Source organism: Babylonia areolata, chromosome 4, assembly GCF_041734735.1.
Source record: "Babylonia areolata isolate BAREFJ2019XMU chromosome 4, ASM4173473v1, whole genome shotgun sequence".
Taxonomy (NCBI): Eukaryota; Metazoa; Mollusca; class Gastropoda; order Neogastropoda; family Buccinidae; genus Babylonia; species Babylonia areolata.
The window spans coordinates 9,905,044-9,926,257 of record NC_134879.1 but is presented as its reverse complement, the minus strand read 5'-3'; the positions used below and the strand labels follow the sequence as shown (position 1 = coordinate 9,926,257).

The 21,214-nt window shown below is 43.8% G+C and overlaps 1 protein-coding gene across 4 annotated transcripts in view; it reads right to left on the bottom strand.

Annotated features, from left to right (window-relative positions):
- Positions 1-21,214, bottom strand: part of LOC143280842 (uncharacterized) — a 266,693-nt gene that overhangs the window by 199,041 nt on the left and 46,438 nt on the right. The window contains exon 1 of one of the 4 annotated variants that reach the window (XM_076585559.1): positions 16,652-16,851. The exons of 2 other annotated variants lie outside the window; for them this stretch is intronic. The gene's annotated coding sequence lies outside the window, so the exon portion shown is untranslated. Of the gene's footprint in view, positions 1-15,112; positions 15,430-16,651; positions 16,852-21,214 lie in introns of those variants that run through there. One more of the 4 variants, XM_076585558.1, reaches the window with a different exon arrangement.

Below are 21,214 nucleotides of genomic sequence, written 5' to 3'. Positions count from 1 at the left end.
GCGCGCACGCACGCATTCAAACAAGTACGTGCCTGCGTCAGTGAGTACACATATGCACGATGCTCTACATGCGCATGCGCATGCGTTGCTCCAAATGCATGGAGGCGTGCAAATTGATATGTCAAGGAATTAACCTTTCGTCAATTAAACAAAAAAGTTATCACTATATTATTTTCCTTTTACTTCTGTTCATTTTAGAGGGCGGGTTTGGGGCGGGTTTGGGGCGGGTGGGGCTGTTTGCTTGTTTGTTGTTGTTTTATGAGTTCGAGGAGCGACATTAACTGGAAAATAAGGTTCAATATATGTGGACAAAGCCAGCGACTACTTCCACCTTCTCTCTCTCTCTCTCTCTCTCTCTCTCGTACTTGCCTTCTGTTTTTCTCGTATTCATTTATTCATTTATTTACTCACTTCTGTTTGTTCCTTCATTCAATTGTTGTTTTTGTTTTGTTTTGTTTTTTTATTTCGGACAGTGTACTTTTTCAAGATAAATACCGTCAGGATTTTAAAGCTTCTAACACTAGTTCGTCGTTTTCCATTCAAAATGCTATATCTAACTGTGGCAACTTATTTGACTGTATCTTTGACTAACATTACCGTCTACGTTACTTCAACACCAACGTTATGTGTGTATATATATATATGTGTGTGTGTGTGTGTGTGTGTCCGTGCGTGCGCGTGTGTGTGTGTCCGTGCGTGCGTGTGTGTGTCCGTGCGTGTGTGTGTGTGTGTGTTTGTTGTTTATTTTTTTCTTGTTTGTTTGCTTTTTGTGAGTGTGTCTTTTTTGTTTTGTTTTGTTGTTGTTTTTTGGAGGGAGGGTTGTTTTTGTGTGTGTTTTGTTGTTGTTGTTGTTATTGTTTCAATGCCTTTTTTTTGGGGGGGGGGGGGGAGTTTTGTTTTAATTTTGGTTTAAACAGTACTTTCATTTGTCACATTACAACAGTTATTGATGAACAGGACAACAACAACAACAACAAAATCTTACACAGAAAATTTCTAGCAAGGAGCTCTCCCGTTTCGTTCTCTGTGCACGCTGAACTGTGATCGAAGTTGTGTCGGGACAATTCAGGGCGACATGCTGTTTTCAGAAAGGTGACTGGGTTTAAGAATTCTACAAAATGTGACTGCGCTTATCGATTGATAAGAAATTTAAGAGACTGGTGCCAAATGTAAATTGTAAAATCAATTTGACTGACTGTCCTCTTCCTTCTTTTTTTTCTAAGAAGTATCCAAGACTATGTCGACCAGTGTGTCAAAGGAGGAAGCAAGGAAAAAACCATCTTCTACTTCGTCAGCAAGTGATTCAGGCACTAGCCCTATTACAGATAGTCCTAAAACCATCTTCTACTTCGTCAGCAAGTGATTCAGGCACTAGCCCTATTACAGATAGTCCTAAAACCATCTTCTACTTCGTCAGCAAGTGATTCAGGCACTAGCCCTATTACAGATAGTTCTAAAAACACCTTCTACTTCGTCAACAAGTGATTAAGGCACTAGCCCTATTACAGATAGTTCTAAAACCATCTTCTACTTCGTCAGCAAGTGATTAAGGCACTAGCCCTATTACAGATAGTTCTAAAACCATCTTCTACTTCGTCAGCAAGTGATTAAGGCACTAGCCCTATTACAGATAGTTCTAAAACCATCTTCTACTTTGTCAGCAAGTGATTAAGGCACTAGCCCTATTACAGATAGTCCTAAAACCATCTACTTCGTCAGCAAGTGATTCAGGCACTAGCCCTATTACAGATAGTTCTAAAACCATCTTCTACTTCGTCAGCAAGTGATTAAGGTACTAGCCCTATTACAGATAGTTCTAAAACCATCTTCTACTTCGTCAGCAAGTGATTCAGGCACTAGCCCTATTACAGATAGTCCTAAAACCATCTTCTACTTCGTCAGCAAGTGATTCAGGCACTAGCCCTATTACAGATAGTCCTAAAACCATCTTCTACTTCGTCAGCAAGTGATTCAGGCACTAGCCCTATTACAGATAGTTCTAAAACCATCTTCTACTTCGTCAGCAAGTGATTCAGGCACTAGCCCCATTACAGATAGTTCTAAAACCATCTTCTACTTCGTCAGCAAGTGATTCAGGCACTAGCCCTATTACAGATAGTCCTAAAACCATCTTCTACTTCGTCAGCAAGTGATTCAGGCACTAGCCCTATTACAGATTAGTTCTAAAACCATCTTCTACTTCGTCAGCAAGTGATTCAGGCACTAGCCCTATTACAGATTAGTTCTAAAACCATCTTCTACTTCGTCAGCAAGTGATTCAGGCACTAGCCCTATTACAGATAGTTCTAAAACCATCTTCTACTTCGTCAGGAAGTGATTCAGGCACTAGCCCTATTACAGATAGTTCTAAAACCATCTTCTACTTCGTCAGCAAGTGATTAAGGCACTAGCCCTATTACAGATAGTTCTAAAACCATCTTCTACTTCGTCAGCAAGTGATTCAGGCAATAGCCCTATTACAGATAGTTCTAAAACCATCTTCTACTTCGTCAGCAAGTGATTCAGGCACTAGCCCCTATTACAGATAGTTCTAAAACCATCTTCTACTTCGTCAGCAAGTGATTCAGGCACTAGCCCCATTACAGATAGTCCTAAAACCATCTTCTACTTCGTTCAGCAAGTGATTCAGGCACTAGCCCCATTACAGATAGTCCTAAAACCATCTTCTACTTCGTCAGCAAGTGATTCAGGCACTAGCCCTATTACAGATAGTTCTAAAACCATCTTCTACTTCGTCAGCAAGTGATTCAGGCATTAGCCCCATTACAGATAGTCCTAAAACCATCTTCTACTTCGTCAGCAAGTGATTCAGGCATTAGCCCTATTACAGATAGTTCTAAAACCATCTTCTACTTCGTCAGCAAGTGATTAAGGCACTAGCCCTATTACAGATAGTCCTAAAACCATCTTCTACTTCGTCAGCAAGTGATTCAGGCACTAGCCCTATTACAGATAGTTCTAAAACCATCTTCTACTTCGTCAGCAAGTGATTCAGGCACTAGCCCTATTACAGATAGTCCTAAAACCATCTTCTACTTCGTCAGCAAGTGATTCAGGCACTAGCCCTATTACAGATTAGTTCTAAAACCATCTTCTACTTCGTCAGCAAGTGATTCAGGCACTAGCCCTATTACAGATTAGTTCTAAAACCATCTTCTACTTCGTCAGCAAGCGATTCAGGCACTAGCCCTATTACAGATAGTTCTAAAACCATCTTCTACTTCGTCAGCAAGTGATTAAGGCACTAGCCCTATTACAGATAGTTCTAAAACCATCTTCTACTTCGTCAGCAAGTGATTCAGGCACTAGCCCTATTACAGATAGTTCTAAAACCATCTTCTACTTCGTCAGCAAATGTGTGTGTGTGCGCGCGTGGGTGTATAAGTCTTGTGTAACGAGTGCAGGTGCAACCTGTCTGTGGTATCATGTAGGCTGAAGTAAGCATACACACAATTAATGTCATGAGTATTTTCCATTTCATTGACTTGGTAAACTGAGCTGTATGTTGCATGAATTTACCATACGTAAGATATATGTGAGTGGTATGTAACTATATTTATGCGCATAATATTGACCAAATGACTTGGAAGCGTGCCACAGACCTGGAATTTCGGAGATAACTCTTCCCCACCCTGACCCTCTTGGCGCGCCTCTTCAGCACACACGCACATTCCAGCTTCACCATTAACGGACAAAAAACGGAACACAAGACATCGAAAGCTGGTTCAGGCTGTGTGGTGTGGTGGTTATTCGGAAAACAAGGTGAACTGCTAACTCTTATTCACGTTGGTCCTTTTTTTTTTTTCTTTCTTTCTTTTTTTTTTCCCCCTCTCCCCAACGTTTCAGTTAATGTGAAAGAATTAGTGCTGCACTTATTTATTCATTTCTTTAAATTCTTTTTTATTCTGTTTTATTTCATTTTTTTTCTTCTTTACATGTGCATGTGTGTGGGGGGGAGGTGGAGGGGTTGGGGAGGCCAGTGTGTGTGTATATGTATGTGCATATATGTGTGTGCATATGTATGTACGTGAGTATATATGTGTGTGTGTGTATGTGTACATACATAGTTATATATATATATATATGTGTGTGTGTGTATGGAGGGAGGTATGTATGTATATGTGTGTGTGAGTATATATATGGAGGTATGTATGTATGTGTGTGTGTATATCTTTTTTTTTTTTCTTTTTTTTTTTTTTTTTTTTGACTTGTGACTGAAATATCGCATTGTTGGATGATCCACGTGAACACAGTGATGCTGGTAAAAAAAAAAAAAAAAAACATGTGAAAGGAAGACATGGAACACACATGATGCGGTTGGCTGTGGGCGTGGGTAGGGGAGGGGATGTCGTGTGAAATGTCATGCAATGATTTGTTTTGCTATATTTTCGGGATTTGATCATCTGGCACTTCACACTGTTTTACACCTGGGAGGTGCGAGTTTTATGGGTTTGTGTGTGTGTGTGTGTGTGTGTGTGTGTGTGCGCGCGTCTGGCCCCTGGTTCTGATTTTTGGTTCACACACGCACCGACACGCGGGTGCTCGCACCATTTCATCCACAGACTGAGTTCTGTGATATGCTGTCCGCGCTGTGTCGTTTTGCCGATTTGGATTCTGGTCTGGTCTGCGTGCTTTCCTGGGGTCTGGCTCATGTGCGGTCAAAGTCAAACACGCGCGCGTTAAGACCCAATAAAAATCAGTTTGTATCCTGCGCGCGCACGCGCTTTATCTTTCCGTTCCACTCTTTTGATGTACTGTTGACCCCCGAAAACGGAGCATGGCTGCCTACATGGCGGGGTAAAAACGGTCATGCACGTAAAAGCCCACTCGTGTACATGCGAGTGTACGTGGGAGTTGCAGCCCGCGAAAGCAGAAGAAGAAGATGTACTGTTGTCGTTTTATACTTTACACTAAAATGTACGAAATCACATTCTGAGGTCCCGTATGTCAATCAATGTCTTGCTTTACTCCATAAAAGCGCGTTTGCAACGCGTGTGGGAAAGAAGATTCATAATTTGTCTGATTTTGTATATAGCATTTGTGGTGGTTACGTAAACGCATTATGCGTTTCGTTATCACTCTTGTTTGTCTTGAAACGACATTCTCTGTTATCTAGTTCCATTTCGTAGGTAATTCCCAAGCGTTAGGGCATAATTTTGCTGAGCGCTGCTTTGTATGATATGATGCATGTATGACCACACTTGAACTATGTTACTGGAAGAGATGGCGAATTTTACTGAAAAGGGCCTCGAGGACATGTTTTGTTTCGCCAGCCTAGTGGTTGCGCACACACACACTCTCTCTCTCTCTGACTCACACACTCACTAATTTAAACACACACGCGCGTGCGCTCGCGCACACACACACGAGTTTTGTTCTACATATACATCTTTCATACCCCCCCCCCCCACACACACACACACACACACGAGTTTTGTTCTACATATACATCTTTCATACCCCCCACACACACACACCCACACACACACACACACACGAGTTTTGTTCTACAGATACATCTTTCATACCCCCCACCCCTACACACACACACACCACCCCAACCGCAGTGTGTGAGGTGTTGTCTGTGCTACGTTGCTCAGGTGATTAGACAAATTTCGTCTTTCTCTTAGATTCCGGTCCTTTCCGCTTTCGCTATGAAGAGGGTTTTTTTTGTTTGTTTTGTTGTTGTTGTTTTTTTGTTGCTGCTGTTTTTTTCATCAATGATGAATACCTGGACGGAAAGGCCGACATCCTTAGCATAGTCTAATGATGTGTTTTAAGGAGCTTAATGGTTAGTATTATGTTACGTCTGTTGTTGTTTGTTTTGTTGTTTTTTTGTTGTTGTTGTTGTTTTTGTTTGTTTGTTAGTTGTTGTTGTTGTTGTTGCTGTTGTTGTTTTGTTTTGTTTTTTGGGTTTTTTTGTTTGTTTGTTTTTTTCGACACCGTTGAATTCCCATATAGCCATATGTGGTTGGCTGGACTATAGGCAACAAGGCTAAGCGTTAAACACGCGCGCGCGCACGCACACACACACACACACACTGACTCACTCACGGAAAATAAACCTCTTTTGGAAAGATGTGTTTCGTAGCTACTCAGAATTTTATGACAAAACTGATGTACATATTAAACAAGATATTTTGAAGGAACCTTTGTTTTTTAATAACAAATTTATGATTGATGGTAAAGTCTTGTATTTTAAAGACTGTGTCAGAAAAGATGCTTATTATGTCAAAGACATTGTGAAAGGGAATGGATATTTTTTTTTTTAATATTCACGAATTCCAAGATAAAATTGAAAATCGAGTCCCAGTGTTAGAATACTTTGGTTGTGTTAATTCAGTTTTAAAATGTTTTAAGAGAAAAGAACACAACATTTGAAAACAATGATTACAATGGAATCAGCTTTAATAAAGCATTCACTGCAATGATAAAGGCCCCAAGAGGAACGAAACGTTTCTACGAAATAATAATTGGAAAACCAGAACAACCAAATGCCTGTAAAAATTGGGACTCGATTTTTGAAAACAAACTTGACTGGAAAAAACATTTTTTTCAACACAAGAAAAATCCATGAGATAAGGTTAAAATGGTTCCAGATGAAAATTAATTCTCACATTCTTGTGACAAATTCTGTTTTGATGAAGATGGGAATATTCCCAGATAATAATTTTATGTGTAATTTTTGTAAGGGAGGAAGAGATACAATTCTGCATTATTGATGGGAATGTAACCATGTACAACATTTTTGGACAGAATTTGTGAGATATTTCAAAGAAAAGTGTTTACATTGTGACAGACTTAACCTGAATGACACACTGTGCTTTTTGGACACAACAAAATGAAAACTGATGAATGTTTCTCATATATTTTATTGATAGCTAAATTCTATGTATACAAATGTAGAATCAACAAAGTAAAACCAACACTACAAATGTTCAAAAAAGACCTCAAACAGGTATATGAAGTAGACAAGTATGCCTTTAACATAACTATGGAACATAACAAGTTTGTGGAAAAATAGGGCACTTTATAACTGTTTAATACAAGATTAAGCTACACAATGCTACCTTGGAATTTTGCCATTGAACATGTATCGTTTTGCTGTTGTGGACTTGTCAGTACTCAGAACTTAATTATATGCTTACCCTATATTTTCTAATGCACGAAATATATAAATTCTGCATCTGTAAACCTTTGTCTGAATAAAAAAAAATGTTGAAAAAAAAAATCTTACACAAGTTTCTTTTTTTTATACTGTTTGCTTGATGAAGATTCCCACCACCATCACTAATAGTACTATCTTTCCATTTTCATTTTATTGCTGTCTTGTTATTTCAGACAACCCAAGCTGAGCTGGTGGCAAAGAATGGTGGAGCCAGCAGACCTCAGACTTGTCAACAGATAATGCGGTGACACCAGCAGCCTGGCGTAAGTGGAGTGGTGGCCTAGAGGTAACGCGTCCGCCTAGGAAGCGAGAGAGAATCTGAGCGCGCTGGTTCGAATCACGACTCAGCCGCCGATATTTTCTCCCCCTCCACAAGACCTTGAGTGATGGTCTGGACGCTAGTCATTCGGATGAGACGATAAACTTAGGTCCCGTGTGTAGCATGCACTTTGCGCATGTAAAAGAACCCACGGCAACAAAACCGTTGTTCCTGGCAAAATTCTGCAGAAAAATCCACTTCGATAGGAAAAACAAATAAAACTGCACGCAGGAAAAAATACCAAAAAATGGGTGGCGCTGGGGAGAGCAGCCTGAATTTCACACAGAGAAATCTGTTGTGATGAAAAGAAATACAAATACAAATAAGGCCCCGAGTTATTGAGCGTCATGACTGACTGCCTCATACGTCCAGCGTCGCGGGAGCATCAAAGTATGATTATTATAGTTTGTTGTTGTTATTTCACTCTTTGATCGTTCCTTCGTCAACTAAAATGCACTTCTCCCGACCCCCTGACCCACCCCTCATCCAACACTTTATACTCACAATAGTTTCATATTCGGTTCAAGCGCGAGCGCGTGCGTGTGCGTGTGCGCGCGCACGGGCGTGTATGTATGCGTTGTGTGCGCGAGAGCGTTTTTGTGTGTGTGTGTGTGTGTGTGTGTGTGTGTGTGTGTGTGCTGCGGTAAGCACGCGCTTGTATGTTTGTGTGTCAGTGTGTGCCAATATGCGATTGTACACACATACAGTCAGGAAGAGGAGTGTTCGAATTGAGCGTGAGTGGAAGGGACAAGGGAAGTAAACGGTTGTTGGTGGTGGTGGTTGTTTTTGTCTTCTTTTTTTTTTTTTTTCCGGGGGGGTGGGGTAATGATTTTTATCTTCGACAAGAAGAGTTCTCTCTGTCGTTCAATGTGCAAGGCTACTGTTTCCTTTCACACCGACACCAACGACTAAAACCCACAATACCCCCTGCAACCACCACACCCACCCCACCCCACCCCACCCCACCCCATCCCCAAAGGCCTCTCTCTCTCTCTCCCCTACATTTCTTTCACTAGGTTACCCCAGAAAGAACAGTCAGACTTAGCGAAACTGAACAGCAGCAAGAAATCAATCACGTTCTTCTCCCAAACTATCGTACACACACACGCGCGCGCGCGAAAAAAAAAAAAAAAAAAAAGAAAAAAAAAGAAGAAGAAAGAAAAAAAGAGGTCTGAACAAAAGACGAAGCAAAAACTTTTCAAGTAGCAAACTCAAAACTTTTTACGCAAAAGAAAAAGACGTTATAACAATCCATCTTACAAATATTACACACGGCACTGGCACCAAATTAGCAACTAAAGAGAAAAAGACAGACAGATCACACACATACGCGCGCGCGCGCGCGCACACACACACACACACACACACACACACACACACATTTACACTACTTGCAAGCAATATATATCAATACAGATAGATATCTAGATAGAATGCTTCTTTTATGAAGTCTTACATAACTTGAAAAGGGCATGGTGTGTGTGTGTGCGCGCACGCACGCACTCTCTCACACACACAAACACACACACGCGAGCGCGCGCGCTCGCACTTACACTACTTGCAAGCAATATATATATATCAATATAGATAGATAGATAGACAGATAGATTGATAGCTTCTTTTATGAAGTCTTAGAATATCTAGTCATCAGCCCCATCCACATGTAATATGCAGCTTCTGTTCAAACGTGTGTGTGCGTGTGTGTGTGTGTGTGTGCGTGCATGTGTGGGTGTGTGAGTGTGCAGTGCGTGCATGCATGAGTATGCACAAGTCTTTATATTGATATGCACTTGTATGTATCTTATTTCTACTGTATCTGTGTTTGTGTACGATTTTCGATTTATGTTCGTATCTTGTTATGTACTATCCCCCCCAATATTCCTTGTGACCCCGGTACACTTGGTAATAAAGACATATTCTATTCTATTCTAGATAGCTTGAAAAGGGCATGGTGTGTGTGTGTGTGTGTGTGTGTGTGTGTGTGTGTGTGTGTTTGTCTGTGTCTATGTGTGTGTGTTCTATCGTGAACGCGAGTGGTTTCACACTCTGTACAGTATGTGCATGCGTGTGCATGAACTTTAGGGAAAGCTGAGCGAACCCCGTCCTTGCCACCAAAACCAAGCTTTTTAATTGTCAACTACCATCCCATCTATGACGCCGTGTAAACAGGGCCCCTGGAATGCCACACGGACCCTTCATTTGGACTGACATCCACACGGACAGACATCCACACGGACCCTTCATTTGGACTGACATCCACACGGACAGACATCCACACGGACCCTTCATTTGGACTGACATCCACACGGACCCTTCATTTGGACTGACATCCATACGGACAGACATCCACACGGACCCTTCATTTGGACTGACATCCACACGGACAGACATCCACACGGACCCTTCATTTGGACTGACATCCATACGGACTGACATCCACACGGACCCTTCATTTGGACAGACATCCACACGGACCCTTCATTTGGACTGACATCCATACGGACTGACATCCACACGGACCCTTCATTTGGACAGACATCCACACGGACTGACATCCACACGGACCCTTCATTTGGACTGACATCCACACGGACTGACATCCACACGGACCCTTCATTTGGACTGACATCCACACGGACCCTTCATTTGGACTGACATCCACACGGACCCTTCATTTGACAGACATCCACAAGGACCCTTCATTTGGACTGACATCCACACGGACCCTTCATTTGGACAGACATCCTCACGGACCCTTCATTTGACAGACATCCACAAGGACCCTTCATTTGGACTGACATCCACACGGACCCTTCATTTGGACTGACATCCACACGGACCCTTCATTTGAACAGACATCCACACGGACCCTTCATTTGGACTGACATCCACACGGACCCTTCATTTGGACTGACATCCATACGGACCCTTCATTTGGACTGACATCCACACGGACTGACATCCACACGGACCCTTCATTTGGACTGACATCCACACGGACCCTTCATTTGGACAGACATCCACACGGACCCTTCATTTGACAGACATCCACACGGACCCTTCATTTGGACTGACATCCTCACGGACCCTTCATTTGGACTGACATCCACACGGACCCTTCATTTGGACTGACATCCACACGGACCCTTCATTTGGACTGACATCCATACGGACCCTTCATTTGGACTGACATCCACACGGACCCTTCATTTGGACTGACATCCACACGGACCCTTCATTTGGACTGACATCCATACGGACCCTTCATTTGGACTGACATCCATACGGACCCTTCATTTGGACTGACATCCACACGGACCCTTCATTTGGACTGACATCCACACGGACCCTTCATTTGGACTGACATCCACACGGACCCTTCATTTGGACTGACATCCACACGCACCCTTCATTTGGACTGACATACATACGGACCCTTCATTTGGACTGACATCCACACGGACTGACATCCACACGCACCCTTCATATGGACTGACATCCACACGGGCCCTTCATATGGACTGACATCCACACGGGCCCTTCATTTGAACTGACATCCACACGGACTGACATCCACACGGACCCTTCATATGGACTGACATCCACACGGGCCCTTCATATGGACTGACATCCACACGGACCCTTCATTTGAACTGACATCCACACGGACCCTTCATTTGGACTGACATCCACACGGACTGACATCCACACGGACCCTTCATTTGGACTGACATCCACACGGACTGACATCCACACGGACCCTTCATTTGGACTGACATCCACACGGACCCTTCATTTGGACTGACATCCACACGGACCCTTCATTTGGACAGACATCCACACGGACCCTTCATTTGGACTGACATCCACACGGACCCTTCATTTGGACTGACATCCATACGGACAGACATCCATAAGGACCCTTCATTTGGACTGACATCCACACGGACTGACATCCATACGGACCCTTCATTTGGACTGACATCCACACGGACCCTTCATATGGACTGACATCCACACGGACCCTTCACTTGGACAGACATCCACACGGACCCTTCATTTGGACAGGCATCCACACGGACTGACATCCACACGGACCCTTCATTTGGACAGACATCCACACGGACCCTTCATATGGACTGACATCCACACGGACCCTTCACTTGGACAGACATCCAGGGCTGACCCCATCCAACAACGCAACCTTCCCCGAACTAGGCCCTGAACAACTGGATCTTAATGGCGTCGGCCAAAAGGTCGTTGAACTCAACTCCACGGTAAACTGGCAGTGCCCATCTGAACATTTTGTCATTCTGCTGGTGTCATCGCTGTGTTTGATCGTCCCCGCCCGTCCCCCCGCATCCCCTAGCCCCCCCTTCCCTCTCGGGACGGTTGTCCCCGTCGAACCTACCACCACAGGTGGGTGTTGACGTCAGATCCTTTGGTGACTGACTAACCATGTAAACATACCATTGCAGCACAAAGTAACACTTCATTATTGCTGGTTACATTGTCGAACATAATGATACTGGACCTCCTAATACTACCCGGCGTAAATGAAGCTAAAGCGGTGTGCACCGTCATAAATTTAGTATAATGCACATTTCCAAATTAATGAGGTGCATATGCCAACAATCAAGCATGGCGCACGGTAATACACTCTTTTATGGGGACGTGCTCCAGGGACGAGTAACAAATGCTTGTTCTACCGAAATTTCAAAAGTGATTTTGGTAGAGAAAAATACACGCCAAATGCCTGATAATTATGTTATTAGCTTCTACAAATTTAGAAGTAGTACGTTCGAAATAGGAACAGGGAGACGCAAAGGCATACCACAAGAGTTACGGACATGTTAGGTTTGCAATATGTCTGCAATTGGGGATGAGCTCTATTTTAAATTGAAATATCTTGAAGAATGATCAATTGCGAAAAAGGTATGTGCCTAAAAAAATACTTGTCTCCGGAATCGGTTTTGAATTTTTGTAATATGCTCAAAGGAGGCCAAAAAAAAGTAATTATAGCTCAAGTTAATTAAATTCGCAAATGTAGTCTACATATTCTTTTGGGGTTAAAAGACAATTTTGTATTCTCAACTTCTAAGTGAAACTGTTGTGCATTTTCAAATGTTCGTTCTGGACATGAAATCATTATTTTGTAGCAGTCTTCCATGAGTGAAAGGACAATTAAAACTTCAAACTTCAAAAAAAAAAAAAAAAAAAAAAAAAAGTCCGTTTCTTATCCACTGATTCCTACCCTTTTCTTCGTTTTCACCTCTGGTTTTGCTGTTTCCCATCTTTTTTCTCTTTTTTTTTTTTTTAACAATTCAATTTATTCACTTCATTCTGATTTCGACTTTTGAATTTAACGCTGTTATGATTATATATAAAGGGCTGGATGACTCTCAACAAGCTGCAACTAAATGATGATGAGACTGAATTTATAATAACCTGTCCAAAGAAGTTTCGTCAACATCCTTCCTTTCCTGACTCTGTTCTGATCAATAGCACAACTGTTTCACTTTCTCCTTCTGTTCGCAGTCTTGGTGTAATCCTAGACCAGTCTCCTTTCCTTCCAACAGCACATTTCGAATATCTGTAAAGTTGCCTATTTGGAACTGCGTAGAATCAGCTCTATCCGCCACTATCTCTCAACCGATGCAACCAAGACACTTGTATGCTCTCTGGTTCTCTCAAGATTGGATTACTGCAACTCTCTTTTGGCCGGCCTTCCCAAATATCTGTTAAACAAACTCCAACGAATTCAGAATAACGCTGCCAGACTCATTTGCAGAGCTTCTAAATTTGACCATGTTTCTCCTCTCCTTCAGTCTCTCCACTGGTTGCCTGTTTCTGATCGAATAGACTATAAGCTATCCACTCTGACCTTTTCTGCAGTCAATGGATCTGGCCCCAAGTATCTTTCTGAACTCCTCCATATCTATACCCCGTCTCGCCAGCTCCGTTCTTCCTCTGATACTCGACTTCTCATGATACCTTACGTCAGAAGTAAGACCTATGGACACAGATCGTTTTCTTTTCAATCGCCAAAGGCATGGAACAAGCTCCCTGATAACCCGTCATTCTGATTCCCTCGCATCTTTTAAATCTCGTCTCAAAACTCACCTTTTCCCTCAGCAGTAAGTTCAATTGTGGCAGGTCCACTTCCTTTGCGTTAGCTGTGCTTGACTATGTGTGTATACATATGTATGTGTACATAACTACATGCATGTATTGAGTATTGTGTGTGCGTGCGTTTATGTAAGTTTGTGCCTGCCTATGTGTGCGTATGTGTTAGGGTAGCTGTTAGATACATATGTATTGTTAAAAGGTATGTATGCAGTGTGTGTGTGTGTGTGTGTGTGTGTGTGTAGTCACATTTTGGTGTGTGTATGTAACATAGATGTAGTGTTTTATGTTAACAAAGCGTTTTTGTAAAGCACCTAGAACAGATTTCTGGATAGTGTGCTATATAAGTATCCATTATTATTATTATTAATAATATTATTACATTTTCTTTTATCCGCCACAGGCTGAGTTTTTAATTTTTTTTTAATTTTCAACAGGTGATCCTGGCTGTGCTTCTGTCTTTTCACACAGAGGAGAGTGGGGGGGCATGCACTGAAGATGGTATGTACTTTGCATGGAAATTACTATCACCACAAGTTAACCATGATGTCATTTACGAAAACTTCAACAGATAAACGTATATACGGGTAAATCTTTAAACTGATTTAACAGTAAACAATTAAGTGTATAAAACATAAATGGTTTTGCACGGTACATACACACAGATAACCTTTCACCAAACATACGCATAGTATAAACAATCAACAGCAGTAACCACAGAGACACGATGGTTCAACCCAGTGTAGACAGTTAACCAGAGTACACACTGGCAAAAAAACAAACCAACAACAGTGCAAATTGCACACATCGTAAGCAATCTGCACCATGGATGCCATGGTTAATGTGAATGGTGTACAATATCAATAACTACTTACATATGCTATGTGTATCATGTGTACCATGGTTAATTCGTACACACACAAAAAAACCATGTCAACAATCTTCTATAGTGCACACTGTAACTAACCAAGGTACACATTTTTTTGTGGGGCCACTGACTATACCATTCACAATTTTTGACAGATGATGCACACCTTCAACAATGAACGACATTATACACAGACACGACACACACTTTTAAGGCTTAACCATAGTACTCAAAACCGAAAGCTAACCATCACTTACACACACACACACACACACACACACACACACACACACACACACACATACACCATTTAACCATGTTTCATGCATTCGTAAAAGTTAAGAGTTGATTATGGTAAAACTGTCAACATCTTTTCAAACGATACACACAATTAGCACACACACGCACGCACGCACGCACACACGCACGCAGGCACACACACACACACACACACACGCACGCACGCACGCAGGCACACACCCATACGTGTGTGTGTGTGTGTGTGTGTGTGTGTGTGTGCATTTACAGACTGACTCAACAACTACCGCCAATGGCACCTACACCCCTCCACCCGAACGGTCATAACATTTCACACGACAAACAAACTGACCTGCTTCTAGAGAAACCCATGCACACAGGAACCACCACTGCTGGGAACGGTGCCAGCCATGCAGCTCCTCCACTGATCTGGCCGCTTTACCTGACGACGATGCCTGCAAGCATCACGACTGAGAGAGAAAAGAAAGAACCACCCCGTGTTCCCTTGTCCAATGTTGAACGATAGCTCAGTCAAATTTCTTTTAACACTGGGTATACCACCTACACGCAAAACAGAAAACAACCCATGTGACGAATATGGATGCAACCGTGTCTAAAGGTGCTTCTGACGTATATCTTTTCAGAACTGCGCCAGAATTCATCTTGCATCACTTCCTCTCCAGAACTGGATCACTTGCTCCCAATAGTGGCATCAGTAGCTGCAGTAACACAGGCGTGGTGGAATCGACTTGCACAAAAAAAAAAAAAAAAAAAAAAAAAAAATCTCTTACCGTTTCGTTGTCAATTAACGACTTGAAACTATCAGCCTTTGACAATAAGGGGTTGATGTGGAACGGTCACTACTTCCATGACCAGTAGTGTGTGTGTGTGTGTGTGTGCGCGCGCGCGTGTGTGTGTGTGCGTACGTGTGCGTGTGTGTGTGCGTGTGTGCGTGTGAGTGAGCGTGCGTGCTCGTGTGTGTGTGTGTGTGTGTGTGAGTGAGCGAATAAAACGGGCAATGGAAGCGGCGGGGTAGGAAAGAAAAGGACAGCACTGGGCGACACGTATCCAGGGCACTGACATGCACACGGCGACCTTCTTCTTTCAGTCAGTCACTGCTGCGCTCCACGTGATCTCTCTTTCCTCTGACGTCTGTCCTCTGCCACAACTTCAAGAGGCCATGTCATTGTTTCTTGGCACAACGTGAACACATCTACAGCACGCTCCAAAAAAAGAAGACTCCCAAATACATCATTATCATCCAAGAAACGTCATCACTTTCACAAATCGACTCGACGTCGATCACTTACACCGAATGATATCAAGAGTGAGAGAGAGAGACAGAGAGAGAGGGAGAGAGAGAAGAAGAAAGAAAGAATGGGGGAGGGCGAGGGGGGTGGGGGGCGGGGAGATGACGCCAGCGTGCATGGAGATCGTGGAAAACTACACGACGACGAAGTGAGTGCCGGTGGGTTGTTCGATTTCTTTTCCAGGTATCAAGAACGGTACAACGATCCTTTTCCTCTTGTTTCTTCCTTTGGATGGGAAAGGGGGGTGGGGGGTGGAGGGGGGTTCAGGGAGGAGCTTCGCAAAATGCTTTCCTTTACTGACCCACTTTAGAAAAGGAAATGTCTTTACTTGCAAAACAGATATGAAAGTATTTCCGCAACCAGCGTGGGTTATTTCACAATTGGGAGTATTGAAAGAAGTAGACTTTTGTTAATCAAAACTGCATCATCACGCTAATGAGAGGATAGGGAAACAATACGACCCAGAACCTAACAAAAACACAACAATAATAATAACAGCAATACAGAAAGAAAGAAAAAAAAGATTCGAAACACCTCCCCCCCCCCCAAAAAAAAAATACTGCTGTCCACACACCGCTCACCACTATTGGGGCAGACCAGAGGACAAGAGACGACCGAAGCAGTGTTGTGGTTGGACACAGGTTCACTCACGTGAAGCAGGAAGACAGTGTGACCGACCCCAAAGCGAAGAAGGCAGGTCTTGAGAGGGCAGAGGTCGTACACAGCGCACCGCACCACACCGCACTGCATCACACTCTCCACACCAGGGTGTCAGTCAGTCCTGACAAAACGAGGACACGAGGTAGAAAGAAGCGGCTTGCTGTTGGATCGAGAGCTCAGTACAGGCGGCGTGCTGCAGCAGCACTGATGTCATCATCATCATCACCACCACCACCACCACCACCACCACCGCCGCCGCCACCACCACTACAACCTGGCTCGCCTGCCTGCAGTACAAGCTCACTCCCTTTGCTCGTCACGTCCCCAAACTTCCGGGAGAGGGGGAAGAGGAGGGGGCTGGGCTGACAACCCCAACACTTCCAACAACATCGCTACCGTAACACACACACACGCTCACACGCACGCATTCCACGTCGGGGGAGGTGGATCCACTGACCGATCAACCAACCAACCAATGAACCAACACGACCCCCGGGCCGGGAAAGGGGTGGATGGTGGGTGGGAGGGGACTTGCTCACTCACGTTGTGCCCCCACCCTGCGTCATGCCGCTAACTGTGTCGATCCCTGCAGACCAGCCTGGCAGAGAGAGAGAGAGGAGAGAACAGGAGAGACGAGGAGAGAAAGGAGGGGAGAGGGTAAGAAAAAGACCACCCAACCAAAAGCGAGGAAAAAGAAGAGAGGAGTAGGGAAGGGGGCGGGGGGAGTGGGGGGGGGGGGGGGAGGGAGAGAAGCGACAAACGGACGACGGGTTCACCACCACCAGCATGCACGGGGCACTGTCACACTCCTCAGGTCCATACCCGTTTTATTCTTCTCCTTCTTCTCTCCCTCTCTCTCTCTGTGTTATATCCCAGCTGGCCGCCACCCCTGACCACCCTTAAACAGGAGGGATAAACAGTCCAATCTGACCACAGGTCGTCGGTTTAGAAGGGGGTGTGTGTGTGTGTGTGTGTGTGTGTGTGTGGAGAGAGAGAGCGGAGAGCGGCTCCTGGCGCTGACCCCCTTTACCCCAACACCTATTTCACTGCATGCTGCCTGTACCGTCCTCTGCTCCTCCTCCTCTCTACCCCCGCCCCCTCCCCCCCCCCCCCCCCCCCCCCCACTCCTCCTGCTCCCCCAACCTCCTCCCCAAGTGTCTCCCTCTCTCTCTAAGCCCTCGTCACATGCGTTGCTGCTGCAGCAGCCTGCTGCTACCACCGCCAACGACGTCATACGACCTTGTTTCTTTGTGCCGTTCAGTCACTCACCCAATCCCCACCAGCACAGACCTGACGACGACTTGCCTCAGTAACAGTCCTACTACTACTACTACTACTACACACACACACACACACACAGAGGCAAACTGTGTGTGTGTGTGTGTGTGTGTGTGTGTGCGTACGTGCGTGCGTGTGTGTGTGTGTGTGGAGAGAGGAGAGCGGCTCCTCTGTGTGTGTGTGTGTGTGTGTGTGTGTGTGTGTGTGTGTGTGACTGTGTCGAACTGCGTCGCCTATTCTTTTCTGATTTTCTGTTTGATTTCTGCCCCCCCCCCCAAGCCCCCCACAACACCTTCCCGACCCCCCACAACACCTTCCCGACCCCCCACACACATACTGTCCCCACCCGCACTCTCTCTCTTCATCATCAGAAGTGCTCGATTATATGTTAGTTCTATTTTGCTGTTTAACTACTCTTTTAGTAGTTCCCCGTTTCTAGTTATTTGAGGTGTACCTATATTTTCATTTTCATTGTTGTTGTTGTTTTTTCTAAATAAGATTTACATTTTTTGCAAGCTGATAACTTTTCAACTTTTTCTTTTTGTAAAAGACTGAAAAAAAATTTTTTGGTCTAAATTTGTTGTTTTGAAAAGATCACTGGATTTTTTTTCTTTTTGTGTTTTACTGTTAGTTAGGATTAACATTTCATTGAGCTGTTGGGCTTTTCTGTCTTTCATTCTCAAGTTCCCTTCTTTTTCTTTTATCGTTGTCTTTTTCTTCCTCCTTCATTTTCTTTTCGTTGTACTTCCTTTTTGTTTTTGTTTTTGGTGGTTTTTAACTTGAATTACAATGACTATTTTGTTGTTGAAACGGCATGGTGAAATGAAGCTTGTTGCTTATCCTTTTACCTTCAATAAAACTCTCTCTCTCTCTCTCTCTCTGTCTCTCTCTCTCTCTCTCTCTCTCTAACCTCCTCCTCCTCTCTCACTCTGCCCCCTCCTTTTCACCTGAACCCCCTTTCACATGACCCCCATGGACACACGGCCCCGTTACTGTCAAGTACAGTGTCTTGTAAAGTACAGTGTCAGTGCCTTTCAACGCCTGACCGCTTTCCTGAACATACACTGTGCAGCAGGGTAAGTTTGGAGAGAGAGAGAAAAAAAGAAGAAGAAATAAATAAAAAGAAGAAAGTAACTGTCAAGAGTCAATCGATAATCTGGCCACTGCACACACACACACAGACACATGCAGGCGCAAGCACGCACACGCACACGCACACACACACACACACAGACCGGGCACAAGAAGAGACCCGATAATAGGCCCAGTGAGCAAGTCTGCGATCTCTCCCACCTCCACACCCACCCCTCTCTCCTTCTCCCCATCTCTCTTCCTCAACCATTTGGCCAGACACTGCTGATATAGGAGACAGCGAGGAGAAAGAGAGAGAGAGAGAGAGAAAGCGGGAGGAGGAGGAAAAGGGCAGCAAACTTTTGGAAGACGTTTCGATCGAATTTTGGTCACGTTATTCTGTTGTTCTTCATCCATTTCTTTGTTATCATCATCAGCATCAGCATCAGCATTACTATTATAATCAGTATCATGATTATCACCATCATCATCATCAACATTCGTCATCATATCTATCATCATTATCATTCTATTTTTAGTTCCAAGACCATTAATCATCATCTTCATAATATATATCATTATCTTCACTCTATACTGAGTTAAAAAAAAATCACGATATAAAGATTCATCAATGAAAACAAGAACAAAAAGTGTATCCCCCATACCCCCCCCCCCCCCCCCCAAATCCCCACGTTTCACTGTCTTCACTGTCAAGAAACAGACTGCGCGGGCCAGAGGAGGAAGGACCCCCAATCATAACACACGGGCAAGGTTCAAGGCAGTGCACAGAGATCGATAAAGAATGATGATTCAAAAGACAGCAGCTCACGCAGTGGTGATGGTGACGACGACAATCTTTTCCCTTTCTTTCTTTTCTTCTTCTTCTTCTTCTTCTTTTTTTTCCCCCAGTCTCTTCCCTTTTCTTTTTCTTTCCTTATCCATGTGAGTATGTCTCTCCCCTCCCTGTGATGAAACAAAGCCATCATCGCGTGCTCGCGTTTAATGATAAAAGTCCTTTCTTTATCATTCTATAAGGTCCACAAATTTCATACAAAGTGTAAAGAAGGGGAAGAAAATTTATATATATATATAACTCCAGAAGAAAGAAGTCATGGAATGTGTGATATGTCATAAATAATACGTGAATGCGTGCACATACTTCCTCGGTCCTCCAGTTTTACTCTTCATAAGTCAGCAATGCCAACTGCAAAAATTGTCTATGGACCTTTCCGAGGTCATCATATGCAAATATGGGATCACAGTTGGCACGTGATTCCGGTGGCAATGGCATGATGGAAGAGCACGACAGCGTTCGCATCCGTTTATTTCGTTTTTCTTCCGATCCTTGTGTTAACATTGTCGTGCAAAACCGCAGGTAGATAACATGTGCAGAAAACAAGTGTGAAGAGTTTGTAACAAATGCAGATTCCAAGAACGAAAAATGAATGAATAAAATAAGATAAAACATAAACCAAAACGTGGCATGCGAACGACGGGTCGACGAAATTACTGCCGAGGAAATAGAGCCAATGCGAAAGCACACAATCCACCAATTTAGATATGTAGGTACTGCAAATCATTTGATGATACCGTTAAAGCGCCTGCACGAACACGTTCCAAGCCGTGAACAGTTTTGCTGCACACAACCAAGTACAGTCTGGATGGATTGCAAGAAGTTACTGCAGTGGGGACCTATGTGGTGATCTGATGTGATTGGATCAATACCGCTATATAAGTTCTGGGTGCTCTTCCAACATGGCTGTCAGCCGGTTGCTCGGATTTTCACGTTATGTCGGCAAGCTCAATAAAATACGAAGAACGAGAAGTAAGTCACTGTTCTGGCTCAAGGTATCGCGAAGTTGGCCCGCTCATACCAAAGGGTGACGTCAGTCATTCAGTCTAAGGACGGGCACATTTTATTCTAAAATAAGTAAATATAGTCAACAGTGTGATTACCAATGTCGTGTGATTCGGCGACAATACCCAGGAGATGTGTGCTTTGGATTTAAAGGGGAAGACTGACGGGCAATGTGATAATCAAGCTCGTGCATGAAGATCACTGTGCTACGTGGGGATAGACAGGGAGACTAAGACCACACCGTCGAATGTCAATCCACTTCAAGGAAACGACTCTG